The sequence below is a fragment of the Triticum dicoccoides genome, chromosome 6B (genome assembly GCF_002162155.2).
Source record: "Triticum dicoccoides isolate Atlit2015 ecotype Zavitan chromosome 6B, WEW_v2.0, whole genome shotgun sequence".
In the NCBI taxonomy this organism is placed as follows: Eukaryota; Viridiplantae; Streptophyta; class Magnoliopsida; order Poales; family Poaceae; genus Triticum; species Triticum dicoccoides.
In genome coordinates, this window is record NC_041391.1 from 524,677,389 (window position 1) to 524,696,774 (window position 19,386).

Genomic DNA, 19,386 nt, shown 5'->3' on the forward strand with positions numbered 1-19,386 from the left:
TGATGGGATGAAAAATTGTGCTCAAGTGCTAGAAGAAGAATGCATTAAAAATTTTGGTACTAGATCTTTGTATGATGAGCATGATTGCAATGTTGTTAGTATGAATTCCTTGAATATCCATGATGCTAATGATATGCAAAGCCACAAGCTTGGGGAAGCTATGTTTGATGAATATGATATTTTTTGTCCCCCAAGTTTTGATGAGAATATTTATTATGATGAAAGCATGCCTCCTATTTATGATGATTATATTGATGAAAGTGGGTTTGGAAGAGTGTCAACTTTAGGAATTAGTGATCCCACTATTTTGGAGGATGTTGAATCTTATTGTGATGAACATGAAAGTGGATTTGGAAGAGTGTCAACTTTATTTAGTGATGATTCCACTATTTCGGAAGAGGTTCCAATTGATTATGAGAACAAAGTTGCTATGTATGATGATTATTGTGCTGACTTGTATGCTATTAAGAATAATGATAACCATGAAACTTGTTATCATGATTTTAGTTTTCAATTGGATTATGCCTCACATGATAATTATTTTGTTGAGTTTGCTCCCACTACTATTCAAGAGAAGAAATTTACTTATGTGGAGAGTAGTAAATTTTATATGCAAGTAAATTATGAAAAGAATGCTTTCGGTGCTGGTTATATTGTTGAATTCATTCATGATGCTACTGAAACTTATTATGAGGGAGGAACATATGCTTGTAGGAATTGCAATAATATCAAGTTTCCTCTATATGTGCTTAAAGTTTTGAAGCTATGCTTGTTTTGCCTTCTTATGCTAGTTGATTATTTTGTCCACATAAGTTGTTTGCTCATTGAGGGAGTCCTGGATTAGGGGGTATCCGGACAGCCGGACTGTGTACAATGTTCGGACTATTGAAGCGTGAAGATACAAGACTCAAGACTTCGGCCCGTTTCCGGATGGGACTTTCCTTGGCGTGGAAGGCAAGCTTGGCGATCCAGATATTATGTTTCCTTCCTTGTAACCGACTCCATGTAAACCCTAGCCCTCTCTGGTGTCTATATAAACCGGAGAGGTTGGTCCTTAGAAGGCCGATCACAATTACAATCATACCATCATAGGCTAGCTCTTAGGGTTTAGCCTCTACGATCTCGTGGTAGATCTACTCTTGTACTACCCATATCATCAATATTAATCAAGCAGGAAGTAGGGTTTTACCTCCATCGAGAGGGCCCGGACCTGGGTAAACATCTGCGTCCCTTGCTTCCTGTTACCATCAGCCTTGACACACAGATCGGGACCCCCTAACCGAGATATGCCGGTTTTGACACCGACATTGGTGCTTTCATTAAGAGTTCCTCTGTGTCGTCGCTGTCAGGCTCGATGGCTCCTTCAATCATCATCAACGATGCTGTCCAGAGCGAGACTTTTCTCCCCGGACAGATCTTCGTGTTCGGCGGCTTCGCACTACGGGCCAATTCGCTTGGCCACCTGGAGCAAATCGATAGCTATGCCCTCGACCACCAGGTCAGGTTCGGAAACTTGAACTACATAGTGGATATTCATGGAGACTTGATCTTCGACAGATTCTGGCCAGCACCAGGAGCGCCGAACAGTCATGATGAGCACGGCTTAGACCTGCTGTCAGACGATGCTCGGGATATTACCCCGGCAGAAGCCCCTAATCTAAATCCGGGGCAGATTGCGTTGCCTAAGGACGGAGGGCTGGACCCTGCCCCGCAGGACGTACCCTCATCGGTGATGGAGCCGAACACATGCCTCACTTCTGAGGGAGCCATTGACTCCAGACCCCCGGATTCATATCCGGTTGTAGGTTCCAATCCGCATGTCCTCGAGCCCGCCGAACCTGGTTGGGCTCCGGTGATGGAGTTCACCGCGGCGGATGTCTTTCAGCACTCGCCCTTTGGTGACATGCTGAACTTATTGAAGTCTCTCTCTTTGTCAGGAGACCCTGGGCTGAACTATGTCTGGCTTGAGTGGGAAGCGGACGACGACGGAATTCGTTGCCCACCCACCACCCACTTCATTGCCACGATCGATGATTTAACCGACGTGCTTGACTTCGACCCCGAAGACATCGACGGTACGGACGATGATGTAGGAGAATTACAGGAGCCACCGCTCACCGGGCGGTGGACGACCACCTCCTCATACGATATATATATATGGTGGACACTCCAAAGGAAACAAATGGCGATGAGGCAACGGAGGATAACCCCTCGAGAAGAAAAACAAAGCATGGGCGTCGTCGGTGCCGCTCCAAGCCCCGCCACAGCAATACTGGCCCCAGAGACGAAAATAATCCGGATGGCGCCGAAGAAGAATATGACCCTGACCAGCCCGCCTTCGAGTAGGCCGAATAGGAAGATGAGCAGGTCAGCCTAGAAGAATAGGCGATGAACGCATACCCAGAGGAGGACAACTACATGCCCCCTTCTGAAGACGAGATTAGCCTCGGCGACGACGAATTTGGCATGCCTGAGGACCCCGTGGAGCAGGAGCGCTTCAAGCGTAGGCTTATAGCCACTGCGAGGAGCCTGAAGAAGAAGCAACAGCAACTCCAAGCTGATCAAGACCTGCTCACAGATAGATGGACTGAAGTCCTGGCAGCCGAGGAATATGGACTCGAACGCCAAACGGCTGACCGACCACCCCATGGCTGGGATAAAACAGGATATCAGCCCGGATACCAGCCCGCACCCCCACGCCGACACATTATGGCCCAGGGCAACAGGCAAGACCTGCAAGATATTCTGGAAAACAAAGCAGGACAACCAAGATCGATCTACGGATCGCGGGGGCGTGCCCCAGCGCGCGATGATGACCGTCACGCCGGATACATCATCAACAAGTCCGGCCGGGCCGAACACAGCAACCCAGACCAATCCGACCTGCGTAGCCACATAGCCCGGCACAGAGGCGCCGCACACCCCCTCTGCTTCACTGATGAAGTGATGGATCATGAATTCAGAAGGGTTCAAACCCGTAAACATCGAATCATACAATGGCACAATAGACCCCGCAGTATGGATCGAAGATTTCCTTCTCCACATTCACATGGCCCACGGAGATGATCTACACGCCATCAAATATCTTCCCCTTAAGCTCAAAGGACCAGCCCGACACTGGTTAAACAGCCTGCCAGCAAATTCCATTGGTAGTTGGGAAAACCTGGAAGACGCATTCCTTGATAACTTCCAGGGCACATATGTGCGACCACCGGACGCTGATGACCTGAGCCACATTACTCAACAGCCTGGAGAGTCAGCCCGGAAATTCTGGACTCGGTTCCTAACTAAAAAGAACCAAATAGTCGACTGTCCGGATGTCGAAGCCTTGGTAGCTTCCAAGCATAATATCTGTGACGAGTGGCTCGCTCGACACCTCGGCGAGGAAAAACCCAAGTCCATGGCAGCTCTCACAACACTAATGACCCGCTTCTGTGCAGGTGAGGATAGCTGGTTGGCTCGCAGCGGCACCACGCCACATTCTGGCACTTCGGATGGCCGCGATACTAACGGCAAGCCACGACGCAACAGACATAAGAGACGGAACAACGGTGACAACACTGAAGACATGACAGTCAATGCCAGATTCAGCGGATCTAAGTCCGGACAGCGGAAAAAGCCGTTCAAAAGAAATAATCAGGGACCGTCCAGTCCGGACCGCATACTGGAGTGCTCGTGCCAAATTCATGGCACACCGGACAAACCATCCAACCACACCAATAGAGACTGCTGGGTGTTCAAACATGCCGGCAAGATAAACGCTGAAAACAAGGACAAGGGGCTGCACAGCGATGATGACGAAGAGCCCCGGCGTCCGAACACGGGGGGACAAAGGAAATTTCCCCCCCAGGTGAAAACGGTCAACATGATCTACGCCACCCACATCCCCAAGCGGGAACGGAAGCGAGTACTACGGGACGTCTATGCGATGGAGCCAGTCGCCCCCAAGTTCAATCCATGGTCAGCTTGTCCGATCACCTTTGACCGTAGGGATCACCCTACTAGAATCCGTCATGGCGGCTCAGCCGCATTGGTCTTAGACCCAATCATCGACGGATTCCACCTCACGCGTGTCCTTATGGACGGCAGCAGCAGCCTGAACCTGCTTTATCAGGACACAGTGCACAAGATGGGCATTGATCCTTCAAGGATCAAGCCCACCAAAACTACCTTTAAAGGTGTAATTCCTGGAGTAGAGGCCCGCTGTACGGGCTCTATAACACTAGAAGTGGTCTACGGATCCCCGGATAACTTCCGGAGCAAAGAGTTAATCTTCGATATCGTCCCTTTTCGTAGTGGTTACCACGCACTGCTCGGACGAACCGCATTCGCTAGATTCAATGCGGTACCACATTACGCATACCTCAAGCTCAAGATGCCAGGACCGCGCGGGGTCATCACTGTCAATGGAAATATGGACCGCTCCCTTCGAACAGAAGAACATACGGCAGTCCTCGCGGCAGAAGTACAATGCGGCCTACTCCGATAAACCAATCCGGCAACAACCTCGAGCACTGTCAAGCGAGTCCGGAACACCCCGCAACAGGATCATCAGGAACGCCAAGAGCGTGATTAGCAGTCCGGCCTCCGCTCAAGCCCCTCCAAAACAGCATTCGTGCCACGCGTACACAACTACGCACTCAAGATACCATGGGCATAGGGGGAGGCGCATCAACGATGCAGTCGATAGTGCGGGTAACCGCCAAATACCTTCATACTCTTTCCCTCTTACCTTTCAGGACACCGCGTTAGTGCAGCATCCTCAAAAGAGCCGAATTGCCGGACTCATATGGGAGAGACATCCAAGGAGGCAACAGACGTGCAACACAGAAGGGAAAACCCAGGTGGAATCTATTTGCGATCAATATACCTGCTTTATCTATCTGTACACAGCCTGCCCCTGGATAGGACATGTCAAATAGTCCTATTTATCTCCGCTTAATGCATCCTTTGTAAACATACGCTTAAACATATTTTTCATCAATGGGAGATTATATATAGTGTCAGCTTATTATTCTTATTTGAGCATTTTTTCTCTTATAAATTATTATTTCATATTGCACCCGTACACCTTGGTGCGGTCAGTTTGCCAGGGGCTTCTCATGGCGCCCCATAATATGGCAAATAAAGTCCGAACACTTTCAACAGTGCGGCACCCTGAACTTATAACATTATATGCATCAGCTCCAAATCATGTCTTGGGTCTACAGTTGGGATAGCCCGGCTCCCTTGTTTTGGTGCCTTACGTTCCGTTATATCGGCTAAGGTAGCGCAGGGAGAACTACTGCGATTGTGTCCCGGTTCTTCCGGACGAGCACCTCAGTAGAGAAAGCCGAAAACTGACCGGCATGATGTGGCGAGAGCTAGTCGTTGTTCGAGAGGTACTAAAATCCTTAAAGATTTTCCGCTTTAGGCGATAAATCGGCTTTGTCCGATCTAGGCGTATATAGCGCCCCAATCCGGCCTTCCGGATTCTAGGGGCTTCGCCGATATTTAAAATTGTAGACTTCTATGGCTAAGTGAAAGTTATAAAGCCGCATAGTTCGATTGTCTCGTTCGCTGCGCCGGACACCTTCTTAAGGGACCAAACATTTGGATAAAGAGTGTCCGGGTTTTCCACAAACACGTCAGTGCTAGTCACATGGGGGCGGAAGCCGACGACTGGCCTACTTTCAGGATTTTATAAACAGCCGCACAGAAGGTAATATTTTAAATAACAAAAGTGCTACATAGCGCAAGTAACTTCGTCCTTAAATTACAAACATGACAGAACTTAATTCATTCAAAAACGGTGTCCTTGGTACATTCATCAGCCATGAGACGAGCACCCTTCATAACGCCATCATAGTACAGCTCGGGATGGCGATGCGCCTTGCCCTCCGGTGGCCCGTCCTTGACCTGCTTCTTTGCATCCAGCTTGCCCCAATGCACCTTGACGCGGGCAAAGGCCCGGCGGGTACCCTCGATACAAACGGATCGCTTGATCACCTCAAGCCGCGGGCAGACATCCACCATCCGCTTAATCAGGCCAAAGTAGCTACTGGGCATGAGCTCACTAGGCCACATCCGGACTATGAAACCTTTCATATCCAGTTCGGCCGCCCTGTGGAGTTCGACCAATTGCTTCAGTTGGTCACTCAGAGGCATAGGGTGTTCGGCCCCAGCATACTGGGACCAGAACAACTTCTCCGTTGAGTTCCCCTCCTGGGCACGGTAGAACTCCGCAGCGTCTGATACGCTGCGTGGCAGATATGCGAATGCCCCTGGAGAGCTCCGAATCCGAGTAAGTAAAAGAAACGCGTCCTCCACATGTTTGCTTTACATAAAGAAATTCTTACTCGCTGCTATCTTCTTGGCCTCCTGGATCTCCTGCTGTGCTTTCTCGGCTTCGGCCTTGGCGTCTTTCAAATTCACAAGGGTCTTCGCAAGCTCGGCCTCTTTCACCTTCAGATCATGCTCCACGGACTCGCATTGCTTGCCGAGGTCCTGGAGCTCTTGCTGTACCTCACCTACCCTAGCACTTTGCTTTTCGCGCTCCTTACACTCCGAGGCCGCCTTGTCTTCGGCCTCGGATAGCGCCTTCTTCAGGGATGCCACTTCGGCGGTGGCCCCTGTTACACAGTCACGACACTTAGGTGTTAGACTCACCAATTCCGCCTATCCTTAAATGCATAAGAGCGGGAATCACTTACCCTTGTTCTCTTCGAGCTGCCTCTTCGTGAGGTCGAGCTCTCCCTGCGCCTGCTCCAGGTCCCGCTTCAGTTCGGCAACCTCGGCAATACGGGCAGCAGCAGCAAGCAACATAGCCTGCTTATTAACAACAATACTTATTATTAGACTCCTGCGGATTATAATTGACCCTCCATTTGTCTTTTCTTTCCGAACACCAAACAGAGTTTCAGGGGCTACTGCCTATCGGGTGGTAATTTTGCACATATTTATTACTTACCTCGAAGCCTGTTAGGAGGCTGGTGCAAGCTTCGGTTAGTCCGCTTTTGGCGGACGAAACCTTCTGAATCACCGTACTCATAAGAGTACGATGCCCTTCATCCAGGGAAGCGCCGCGAAGTGCTTCCAGTAGAAAGTCCGGCGCCTCATGTGCAACGGAAGTCCGCGACACAGACGGCTCACCCTCCCTAACGAGGGGTCGCCCGCCTGAGTCCGGAACCATCGAAGGTTCCAGAATTGTGTTCGGCTGAGAGCCCGGTTGGCCATGGATCTCATCGACACGATCCACGGGGATCTTGAACCCCGCGTGTCCGCCATCTGGAATCCCGCCGTGGGGTGTCTCCAGAGTCACCTCCCCCTACTCTGGGAGCCTTCAGGACAACACCTCCGTGTCATCCGCATGTTGAGGGGTAGTGGCCGTCGGAAGCGAATTTATCGCCAAATCGCTCAGGGACCCGGAGGAAGATACCTCGGGGTGAGCCCTGGCCGGACTGTATATATGTTCGGCACTATAAGTATAAAAACTATGAAGTGAAACCATGATAGAATGCGGACACTTACGATTGCACTGGGGGCTTCCCCCGGGCCAGCCACCCCTCCTCGCTGTGAGCGGCTGTGGCGGAATAGTCCGGAAGGGATGCCTTTCCCTTCTTGGATGCCCCAGCCTCCCCCTCCGGGGCGGCTTTTCTCTTTCTCTCCTCCCCAGTGCGGGGAGGTAGAGTTTCTTCTTGGTTCCTCCCGCCTCCGCGGGAAGAATCTGTCTCGTCGTCATCAGACGACAAGGGTAGATGGCCTTGCACCGGGGGCCTTTTCCGCCCCCCTGGTCCGCCTCCCCAGACCCCTCATCCTTTCTGGATGGAGCGTCTTCTTCTTCTTCTTGCTCCCCTTCGTGGGAGGAGTGCGCCTCGTCGTCCTCGGACGAGGCCTCTGGCACAACCTTGCGACGGAGACCCTTTCAGGTCCCCGGGGCCTTCTTCTCAGCCTTCTTCTCCGGCACCTTGTACGATGCCGGGACTAGCATCTCCGTCAGGAGAGCATCGACTGGGCCTTCTAGCAGCGCAGCCGGATAGTAAACCTGCTCCGCCGTCTCCACATAATCCTGAAACAAATATGCATAACTACTTAAGGCTCTCCTGTGAATATATTAGGAAGAACCAGGTCTGGTGGTAATATGAGAACTCACCTGACTAGGGGCCCGCGCGGCATGAAGCCCGCGGTCCTCGGATGTGGGAGGAGGTACTTCGGAGGCCTTGAAAAGCACCTTCCATGCGCCTTTATGCGTCATGTCGTAGAGCTTCCGGAGCATCTGGTGTTCGGCCGGGATGAACTCCCATAGATTGACTGCCCGCCTTTGGCAGGGCAGGATCCGGCGAACAAGCATGACCTGGATCACGTTGACAAGCTTGATGTTCTTGTCCTTCATGCTTTTGATGCATGTCTGGAGTCCGGTCAGCTTCGTAGAATCGCCCCAGGACAGGCCCTTCTTCTCCCAGGAAGTGAGCCGCATGGGGGCTCCGAATCGGAACTCGTGGGACGCTGCCTAGTTGGCACCGCGCGGCTCGGTGATGTAGAACCACCCCGATTGCCACCCCTTCACGATCGCCGCAAAGGAGCCGTCGAGCTCCTCATCGGCCACTCGAAGCTTCTGATTAAGCTCGGAAACCTCTGTGGCATGGGCGGTAGCCGCCCACATGGATGCATGTTACACAAATTAGCACAATATATTAATGTCTGAATTGTCATGGTATCCTCTATCCAAATTATTCTAATCCGGACAGAGTGTCAGGGGCTACTGTCTATACACTGGTTCATCCTTTCATATGAAATGTCTTTTAGAGCATTACGTCACATACCTCAAAGCCCGTTAATAGGCTATTGAAGGCTTCATTCAGTCTGCTTTTTTCATACTAAACCTTTTCCATAACCGCATCCATCAGGGTGCGGTGCTCCTCCATGATGGAAGTGTGTTGCAGCGCTTCCTCCAGAGCATGAGCCGCCTCCGGATTAACGGAGGCCGCTGATGGAGCTGCTGCTCCCCCCTCAAAGGGGGCTGCGCATCCCTTCCCAGAGCCGCATTGGCCTTTGGAATGGTGTGCGGCGGGGGCCCGGACTGATGGGGCTCCCACTATTGGTTGTCATGGGGGTCACCTCCCCCAGGTCTTCGATGGCCGAGGTGTTAACCTCAGGCGCCTTCCTGACAGCCTCGTCTGCCCCTCCTCGGCCAGGAGAAGTCCTTCGGGACAACACCTCGGTGTCCTCCATGCCAGTAGGTGAGGGGGCAATCGATGGCACATCGCTCTCCTCCTACTCGGGCGGCAGGGAGTTCCCCTCCAACGAGGGGGTGTTCGGAATCTCACAAGGAGGGCTGAAAGGTAACTAATAATATAACTTACGTAACAGAGGTAGGTAAGCGGAAAACGAACGGTAAGATTAGAAAAACTTACGATTCAGCCAGGGGCTTCACCCTGGGAGGTCTCTTGGGGATGTGTTCGGACTCTGAGTCCGAACTGTTTGAAAGGGTATCTTCCCCCTCTTCGGCACCACCCCCTCCGAGTCTTCGGAGGCCATCCTCTTCTTCCTCCTCCCCTTGCAGAGGGGGGGGGGATCGCTGAAGGAAATATGCCCTAGAGGCAATAATAAAGTTATTATTTATTTCCTTATTTCATGATAAATGTTTATTATTCATGCTAGAATTGTATTAACCGGAAACTTAGTACATGTATGAATAAATAGACAAAACATAGTGTCCCTAGTATGCCTCTACTTGACTAGCTCGTTAATCAAAGATGGTTATGTTTCCTAACCATAGACATGTGTTGTCATTTGATAAACATGATCACATCATTAGGAGAATGATGTGATGGACATGACCCATCCGTTAGCTTAGCATTATGATCATTACAGTTTCATTGCTACTGCTTTCTTCATAACTTATACATGTTCCTCAGACTATGAGAGTATGCAACTCCCGAATACTGGAGGAACACCTTGTGTGCTATCAAACGTCACAACATAAATGGGTGATTATAAAGATGCTCTACAGGTGTCTCCGAAGGTTTTTGTTGGGTTGGCATAGATCGAGATTAGGATTTGTCACTCTGTGTTTCGGAGAGGTATCTCTGGGCCCTCTCGATAATGCTCATCACTATAAGCCTTGCAAGCATTGTAGCTAATGAGTTAGTTATGGGATGAAGTATTACGAAATGAGTAAAGAGACTTGCCGGTAATGAGATTGAACTAGGTATGATGATACCGACGATCGAATCTCGGGCAAGTAACATAACAATGACAAAGGGAACAACGTATGTCATTATGTAGTTTGACTGATAAAGATCTTCGTAGAATATGTAGGAACCAATATGAGCATCCAGGTTCCGCTATTGGTTATTGACTGAAGATGAGTCTCGGTCATGTCTACATAGTTCTTGAAGCCGTAGGGTCTACACGCTTAACGTTCAACGACGATTAGTATTATGAGTTTATGTGATTTGATGTACTAAAGGTTGTTCGGAGTCCTGGATGTGATCACGGACATGATGAGGAGTCTCAAAATGGCCGAGACATAAAGATTCATATATTGGAAGGTTGCATTTGGACATCAGAATGGTTCCGAGTGGTTCAAGCATTATTTTCGGAGTACCGGGAGGTTACCGGAACCCCTCGGGAGAAGTAATGGGCCTATTAGGCCTTATTGGAGGAGATGAGAGAGGCTACAAGGGAGGGGCACACCTTCCTCTTTCCCAAACCAAATTGGACTAGGGGAGGGGGCTGCCCCCCCTCTTTCCTTCTCCCTCTATCTCCCTTCCCTTTCCCTCCGGTGGAAGAAAGGAAAAGGGGGGGCCGAATCCTACTTGGACTAGGAGTCCAAGTAGGACTCCCCCTGGCGCGCCCAACCTGGCTGGCCTCCTCTCTTCCTCCCTCCTTTATATACGGGGGAAGGGGCACCCCATAGACACAAGTTGATCTTTTAGCCGTGTGCGGTTCCCCCCTCCACAGATTTCCACCTCGGTCATATCGTCGTAGTGCTTAGGCGAAGCCCTGCGTCGATAACTTCATCATCACCGTCACCATGTCATCATGCTGAAGAAACTCTCCCTGGACCTCAGTTGGATCTAGAGTTTGTGGGACATCACTGAGCTGAACATGTGCAGATCGCGAAGGTGCCGTACCTTCGATGCTAGGATCAGTCGGATCGTGAAGACGTACAACTACATCAACCGCGTTGTCATAACGCTTCTGCTTTCGGTCTACGAGGGTATGTGGACACACTCTCCCCTCTCATTGCTATGCATCACCTAGATAGATCTTGCATGATCGTAGGAATTTTTTTGAAATTACTGCGTTCCCCAATAGTGGCATCCGAGCCAGGTCTATGCGTAGATGTTATATGCACGAGTAGAACACAAAGAGTTGTGGGCGATAATAGTCATACTGCTTACCAGCATGTCATACTTTGATTCGGTGGTATTGTTGGATGAAGCGGGCCAGACCGACATTACATGACCACGTTCATGAGACTGGTTCTACCGACGTGCTTCACACACAGGTGGCTAGTGGGTTTCTGTTTCTCCAAATTTAGTTGAATCGAGTTTGACCACGCCCGGTCCTTGTTGAAGGTTAAAACATGACACTTGACGAAAAATCGTTGTGGTTTTGATGCGTAGGTAAGAATAGGTCTTGCTAGAAGCCCGTAGCATCCACGTAAAACTTGCAACAACAAAGTAGAGGACGTCTAACTTATTTTTGCAGGGCTTGCTGTGATGTGATATGGTTAAGACATGATGTGATATAATTTGTTTTATGAGATGATCATGTTTGTAACAAAGTTATCGGCAACTGGCAGGAGCCATATGGTTGTCGCTTTATTGTATGCAATGCAATCGCCATGTAATTGTTTTACTTTATCACTAAATGGTAGCGATAGTCGTAGTAACAATAGTTGGCGAGACAACAACGATGCTACGATGGAGATCAAGGTGTCGCGCCGGTGACCATGGAGATCATGCCGATGCTTCGGTGATGGAGATCATGAGCACACGATGATGATGGCCATATCATGTCACATATTTTGATTGCATGTGATGTTTATCTTTTATGCATCTTATTTTGCTTAGTACGGCGGTAGCATTATAAGATGATCCCTTACTAAATTTCAAGGTATAAGTGTTCTCCCTGAGTATGCACGACAGTTCTTCGTGCTGAGACACCACGTGATGATCGGGTGTGATAGGCTCTACATTCACATACAACGGGTGCAAGCCAGTTTTGCACACGCAGAATCCTCGGGTTAAACTTGACGAGCCTAGCATATGCAGATATGGCCTCGGAACACTGGATACCGAAAGGTCGAGCATGAATCATATAGTAGATATGATCAACATAGAGATGTTTACCTTTGAAAACTACTCCATCTCACGTGATGATCGGACATGGTTTAGTTGATTTGGATCATGTGATCATTTAGATGACTAGAGGGATGTCTATCTAAGTGGGAGTTCTTAAGTAATATGATTAATTGAACTTTAATTTATCATGAACTTAGTCTGGATAGTATTTTGCAAATTATGTTGTAGATCAATAGCTCACGTTATAGCTTCCCTATGTTTTTCATATGTGTTCCTAGAGAAAACTAAGTTGAAAGATGATAGTAGCAATGATGCGGACTGGGTCCGTGATCTGAGGTTTATCCTCATTGCTGCATAGAAGAATTATGTCCTTGATGCACCGCTAGGTGACAGACCTATTGCAGGAGCAAACACAGACATTATGAACGTTTGGCTAGTTCAATATGATGACTACTTGATAGTTTAGTGCACCATGCTTTACGGCTTAGAACCGAGACTTCAAAAATGTTTTGAAACGTCATGGAGCATATGAGATGTTCCAAGAGCTGAAATTGGTATTTCAGACTCATGCTCGTGTCAAGAGGTATGAGACCTATAACAAGTACTTTGCCTAAAAGATGGAGGAGAATTGCTCAACTAGTGAGCATGCGCTCAGGATGTCTGAGTACTACAATCACTTGAATCAAGTGGGAGTTAATCTTCTAGATAAGATAGTGATTGGCAGAGTTCTCTAGTCACCATCACCAAGTTACTCGAACTTCTTGATGAACTATAGTATGCAAGGGATGACGAAAACGATTCCTGAGCTCTTCGTGATGCTGAAATCGACGAAGGTAGAAATCAAGAAAGAGCATCAAGTGTTGATGATTAAACAAGACCATTAGTTTCAAGAAAAGGGAAAGGGAAAGAAAGGGAACTTCAAGAAGAATGGCAAGCAAGTTGTCACTCCCGTGAAGAAGCCCAAAGCTAGACCTAAGCTTGAAACTGAGTGCTTCTACTGCAAAAGAAATGGTCACTGGAAGTGGAACTGCCCCAAATATTTGGCGGATAAGAAGGATGGCAAAGTGAATAAAGGTATATTTGATATACATATTATTGATGTGTACCTTACTAGTGCCCGTAGTAATCCCTGGGTATTTGATACTTGTTCGGTTGCCAAAATTAGTAATTCGAAACAGGAGTTGCAGAATAAATAGAGACTAGTTGAGGATGAAGTGATGATGTGTGTTGGAAGTGGTTCCAAGATTGATATGATCATCATCGAGCACTCCCTATACTTCCGGGATTAGTGTTGAACCTAAATAAATGTTATTTGGTGTTTGCGTTGAGCATGAATATGATTCGATCATGTTAATTGCAATACGGCTATTCATTTAAGACAGAGAATAATTGTTATTCTGTTTACATGAATAAAAAACCTTCTATAGTCATACACCCAGTGTTGATGATTTATTGAATCTCGATCGTGGTAATACACATATTCATAGTATTGATGCCAAAAGATGCAAAGTTGATAATGATAATGCAGCTTATTTGTGGCACTACCATTTGGGTCATATCGGTGTAAAGTGTACGAAGAAACTCCATGCTGATGGACTTCTGGAATCACTTGATTATGAATCATTTGATGCTTGCGGACCGTTCCTTATGGGAAAGATGACTGAAACTCCGTTCTTCGAAACAGTGTAATGAGCTAGTGACTTATTGGAAATAATACATACCGATGTATGCAGTCCAATGAGTGTTGATGCTCGTGGCGGGTATTGTTATTTTCTGACCTTCACAGATGATTTGAGCAGATATGGGTATATCTACTTAATGAAACACAAGTCTGAAACATTTGAAAAGTTCAAAGAATTTCAGATTGAAGTGGAGAATCATCGTAACAAGAAAATAAAGGTTCTACGATCTGATCGTGGAGGAGAATATTTGAGTTATGAGTTTGGCCTTCAATTAAAACAATGTGGAATAGTTTCACAGCTCACGCCACCTGGAACACCACAGCATAATGGTGAGTGCAAACATCGTAACCGCACTTTATTGGATATGGTGCGATCTATGATGTCTCTTACCGATTTACCACTATCGTTTTGGGGTTATGCATTAGAGACAGCTACATTCACATTAAACATGGCACCATCAAAATCCGTTGAGACGACGCCTTATGAACTGTGGTTTGGCAAGAAACCAAAGTTGTCGTTTCTTATAGTTTGGGGTTGTGATGCTTATGTGAAAAAGCTTCAACTTGATAAGCTCAGACCCAAATCGGAGAAGTGCATCTTCATAGGATACCCAAACGAAACTGTTGGGTACACCTTCTATCACAGATCCGAAGGCAAGATATTCGTTGCTAAGAATGGATCCTTTCTAGAGAAGGAGTTTCTCTCGAAAGAAGTGAGTGGGAGGAAAGTAGAGCTTGATGAGGTAATTGTACCTTCTCCCAAATTGGAAAGTAGTTCATCACAGAAATCAGTTCCAGTGATTCCTACACCAATTAATGAGGAAGCTAATGATGATGATCATGAAACTTTAGATCAAGTTAGTACCGAACCTCGTAGGTCTTCCAGAGTACGATCCTCACCAAAGTGGTATGGTAATCTTGTCCCAGTAGTCATGTTACTAGACCATGATGAACCTACGAACTATGAGGAAGCGATGATGAGCCCAGATTCCACGAAATGGCTTGAGGCCATGAAATCTGAGATGGGATCCATGTATGAGAACAAAGTGTGAACTTTGGTGGACTTGCTCGATGATCAGCAAGCCATAGAAAATAAATGGATCTTCAAGAGGAAGGCGGACACTGATAGTAGTGTTACTATCTACAAAGCTCGACTTGTCACAAAAGGTTTTCGACAAGTTCAAGGTGTTGACTACAATGAGATTTTGTCAACTGTAGCGATGCTTAAATCCGTCTGAATCATGTTAGCAGTTGCCATATTTTATGAAATCAGGCATATGGATGTCAAAACTGCATTCCTGAATGGATTTCTAGAAGAAGAGTTGTATATGATGCAACCATAAGGTTTTGTTAATCCAAAGGGTGCTAACAAAGTGTGCAAGCTCCAGCGATCCATTTATGGACTGGTGCAAGCCTCTTGGAGTTGGAATAAACGCTTTGATAGTGTGCTCAAAGCATATGGTTTTATACAGACTTGCGGTGAAGCCTGTATTTACAAGAAAGTGAGTGGGAGCTCTGTAGCATTTCTAATATTATATGTGGATGACATATTGTTGATTGGAAATGATATAGAATTTATGGATAGCATAAAGGGATACTTGAATAAGAGTTTTTCAATGAAAGACCTCGGTGAAGCTGCTTACATATTGGGTAGTAAGATCTATAGAGATAGATCAAGACGCTTGATAAGATTTTTCAATGAGTAAATACCTTGACAAGTTTTTTGAAAGAGTTCAAAATAGATCAGTCAAAGAAGGAGTTCTTATCTGTATTACAAGGTGTAAAGTTGAGTAAGACTCAAAGCCCGACCGTGGCAGAAAATAGAAAGATTATGAAAGTCATTCCCTATGCCACAGTCATAGGTTCTATAAAGTATGTTGTTGTGTACCAGACCTATTGTGTACCTTGTGGTACAATAGTGATCTAAGAGTAGATCATTGGACAACGGTCAAAATTATCCTTAGTGAGGACTAAGGAAATGTTTCTTGGTGATGGGGGTGATAAAGAGTTTGTCGTAAGAGTTACATTGATGCAATCTTTTACACTGATCCAGATGACTCTAAGTCTCAATCTGGATACATATTGAAAGTGGGAGCAATTAGCTAGAGTAACTCTATGCAGAGCATTGTAGACATAGAATATTTGCAAAATACATACGACTCTGAATGTGACAGACCCCTTGACTAAATTTCTCTCACAAGCAAAACATGATCACACCTTAGTACTCTTTGGGTGTTAATCACATAACAATGTGTACTAGATTATTGACTCTAGTAAACCCTTTGGTTGTTGGTCACATGGCGATGTGAACTATGGGTGTTAATCACATACATATGTGAACTATTGATGTTAAATCACATGGCGATGTGAACCAGATTATTGACTCTAGTGCAAGTGTGAGACTGAAGAAAATATGCCCTAGAGGCAATAATAAAGTTATTATTTATTTCCTTATTTCATGATAAATGTTTATTATTCATGCTAGAATTGTATTAACTGGAAACTTAGTACATGTGTGAATACATAGACAAAACATATTGTCCCTAGTATGCCTCTACTTGACTAGCTCGTTAATCAAAGATGGTTATGTTTCCTAACCATAGAAATGTGTTGTCATTTAATAAATGGGATCACATCATTAGGAGAATGATGTGATGGACATGACCCATCCGTTAGCTTAGCATTATGATCGTTACAGTTTCATTGCTACTGCTTTCTTCATGACTTATACATGTTTCTCAGACTATGAGATTATGCAACTCCCGAATACCGTAGGAACACCTTGTGTGCTGTCAAACCTCACAATGTAAATGGGTGATTGTCGTGGAATTGTCACGGCAGATGTCCTTAGTGTGAGGACTTAGTCGTGAGGCCAACGCATCTATGCGGTAGCTTGAGAGGGGTTGGGCGGAATCGAGAGACGCAACCAAGACAAGGACTTAGACAGCTTCGGGCCCCGGGAAACAGCATCCGGTAATAACCTTACATGCTGTTTGTGGCTAGGTCTCATTATGATCATGAGGGAGTTGCCGTAAACCGGCTCTCCTCTAGTTGTGTCTAGCCCTAGAGATTGTTTCTTGTTGCTTGTCCCTCTTTGGGGAGTCCTGCCCCTCCTTATATATGTTGAAGGGACGGGTTACATGACTAGTCCTAGTAGGATTAGGATTACTCTATTACAAGTGGAGTCCTAGTCTTGCTTCCTTTGTAGGAGAGTATTCCTTGTGCTTTCCTCATAAACCGTCCCACTATTAACATAAAACGGCCTTCTGGGCCTTGGGCGTTGTCATCCGTCCGCCGCCCGCCGGGTTACCAGTGCATCATAATGTTCAGGAAGGTTGCTTGTAAACTGTCTGGTCAGGGCGGGTCGCCAGTGAATCACCAAGTGTCAACCGGGTCTCAAGTAAACCGCCAAGCCCGGCCGGGTCATATTTCCGGCCGGTTCATACCGCGGGGTATATCCCCGACATTAGCCCCCAGTTTAGCTTGGATTTATCCATGGTAAATTGATCCTGTAAACAAACACAAGAAACAACTTTGACAAGTTGTACTCCGGGTTAAAAATTCTTGTAAACCAGCACCTGATCATCCTTAAATCTTTGTCATCTCCTCATTCTAGAAAATCCGGGTGAGTAGACCAGCTTCATAATCAATTTGCTTGTAGAAAAAATATTGTAAATAAAGAATCCATCTCACTCGGCCTTCAATGCTCTGACTTGACAAAAATATTGGTCTTCAAATATTTCAACTGATATTCAGTCGGTTTGAAAATATAGAACTTGTCGATGTATCATTTCCAAAATTGCCGGGTTATAAAAACTGATAATTCCGGGTCATGATTGTTGCCAGCACCGGTTCATGATTGTTGCCAACGCCGGTTCATGATTATTGATGACGCCGGTTTATGATTGTTGCAGACACCAGGCCATCATGATTGGTGACGCTGGGTCAATAATTGTTGGTGACGCCGGGTCATAATTGTTGCAGACATCGGGTCAATCTGGTTAGCTCAAAACTGAAAATTGGAAGATATTTCTCTCTTATATCCATATTACCTGTAGCCCCCAAGTCTTGAACAGAACAAAGTGATGATTTGAGACATGTTTCCATATAATTACTGCCACTTTGAAGAAATCCATGTTGTTCATCTCAGTCACTAGTAAAAACTGAATACTCCATATTATGTAGCCCCCAAGTGTCGGGTTGTCATGCTTGCAGCAACCTGGGACTTGGAATTTCCTTATGCTCATAAAAAGATCAATCAGTGTAGCTCCCAAGGGCCGGGTCATTATGCAATAATGAGTAGGGACTTTGTAAATATAATGATGTAGATTTGAGCAATGATGTGTAGCCCCTAAGGGCCGACTCAGTAAGATAATATTGAGCTGGGACTTGATATATACTTCAATGAAAATAACAACATATGATGTAACCCCCATCATGGGGCTTGAATCCACGTCCATAAGGTTAAGAGCCTTGTGCTTTACCAACTAAGCAGTGGACCCTTCAATGTAATGAATAAAAAGCTTTGTACCTTGAATTGTTGACAGGAGCAATTGGTAGCCCCCTAGGGCCGGCTCATTACGATGTGATGAGTCGGGTCTTCAACAAGGTGAGCAAACAATGGCTTTGCATTAGCCCCCAAGTGTCATGGTGCATGCTTGCAGTGACATGAGACTTGTGTATTTGATGTAATCTCAACTTAAATAATGTAGCCCCCAAGTGCCGGGTCGTAAGCCTGCAGCGACTCAGGACTATTCCCTCCATTGTAGAATAAATCATATCCATTGATAATATGATAGCCATTGCGCTAAAGCGACTTTGAAAACCTCAACCATAATATTGGTTATTGATAACCATAATAAAAATCCAGCCATGTTGGCTATTAAAGATTTGAATAATATACCCAATGATTTATAAGCGCATGATTCCAATGGCGCAATCCAAATATATACTGGCGACTTATAGTCCAAAGCCAGGCCGGGTTAACAAACACCGGATAATTTCTCATCATATACTGGCGATTTATCGTCTTAAAGCCAGGCCGGGTTAATAACACCGGTGATTTATAGTTATGCTTTATTCAACCTGTTTCTGCATACAACAAGTTTAAAGTGTCCTAGCGGTTTACCGCCGGACGGGTCATAATGCCCAACATATAACCCGGGTTTGTAACCAAGGCTGCAAGGATAATAAAATATGAAATATATCATACCTGTGATATTGAATCACATCGTTGGTTTACCAACTTTCTTGTAGTAAGGGTAATAACCCAAATCTGGAGTACTGATAACTCCCACCATGCTTTGCTGGTAACTTCCACCATGCTTTGCTGGTTTATAATGAAGCCATGCCGGGTTATAATAAACACCGGATGATCATCCTGGCAACTTATAGTCAAAGCCAGGCCGGGTT

The 19,386-nt window shown here is 46.3% G+C and overlaps 1 pseudogene; it reads left to right on the forward strand.

The window, feature by feature from the left end:
- The first annotated feature begins 8,968 nt into the window (after positions 1-8,968).
- LOC119321242 overlaps positions 8,969-19,386 on the forward strand; it is a 66,292-nt pseudogene continuing 55,874 nt past the window's right edge.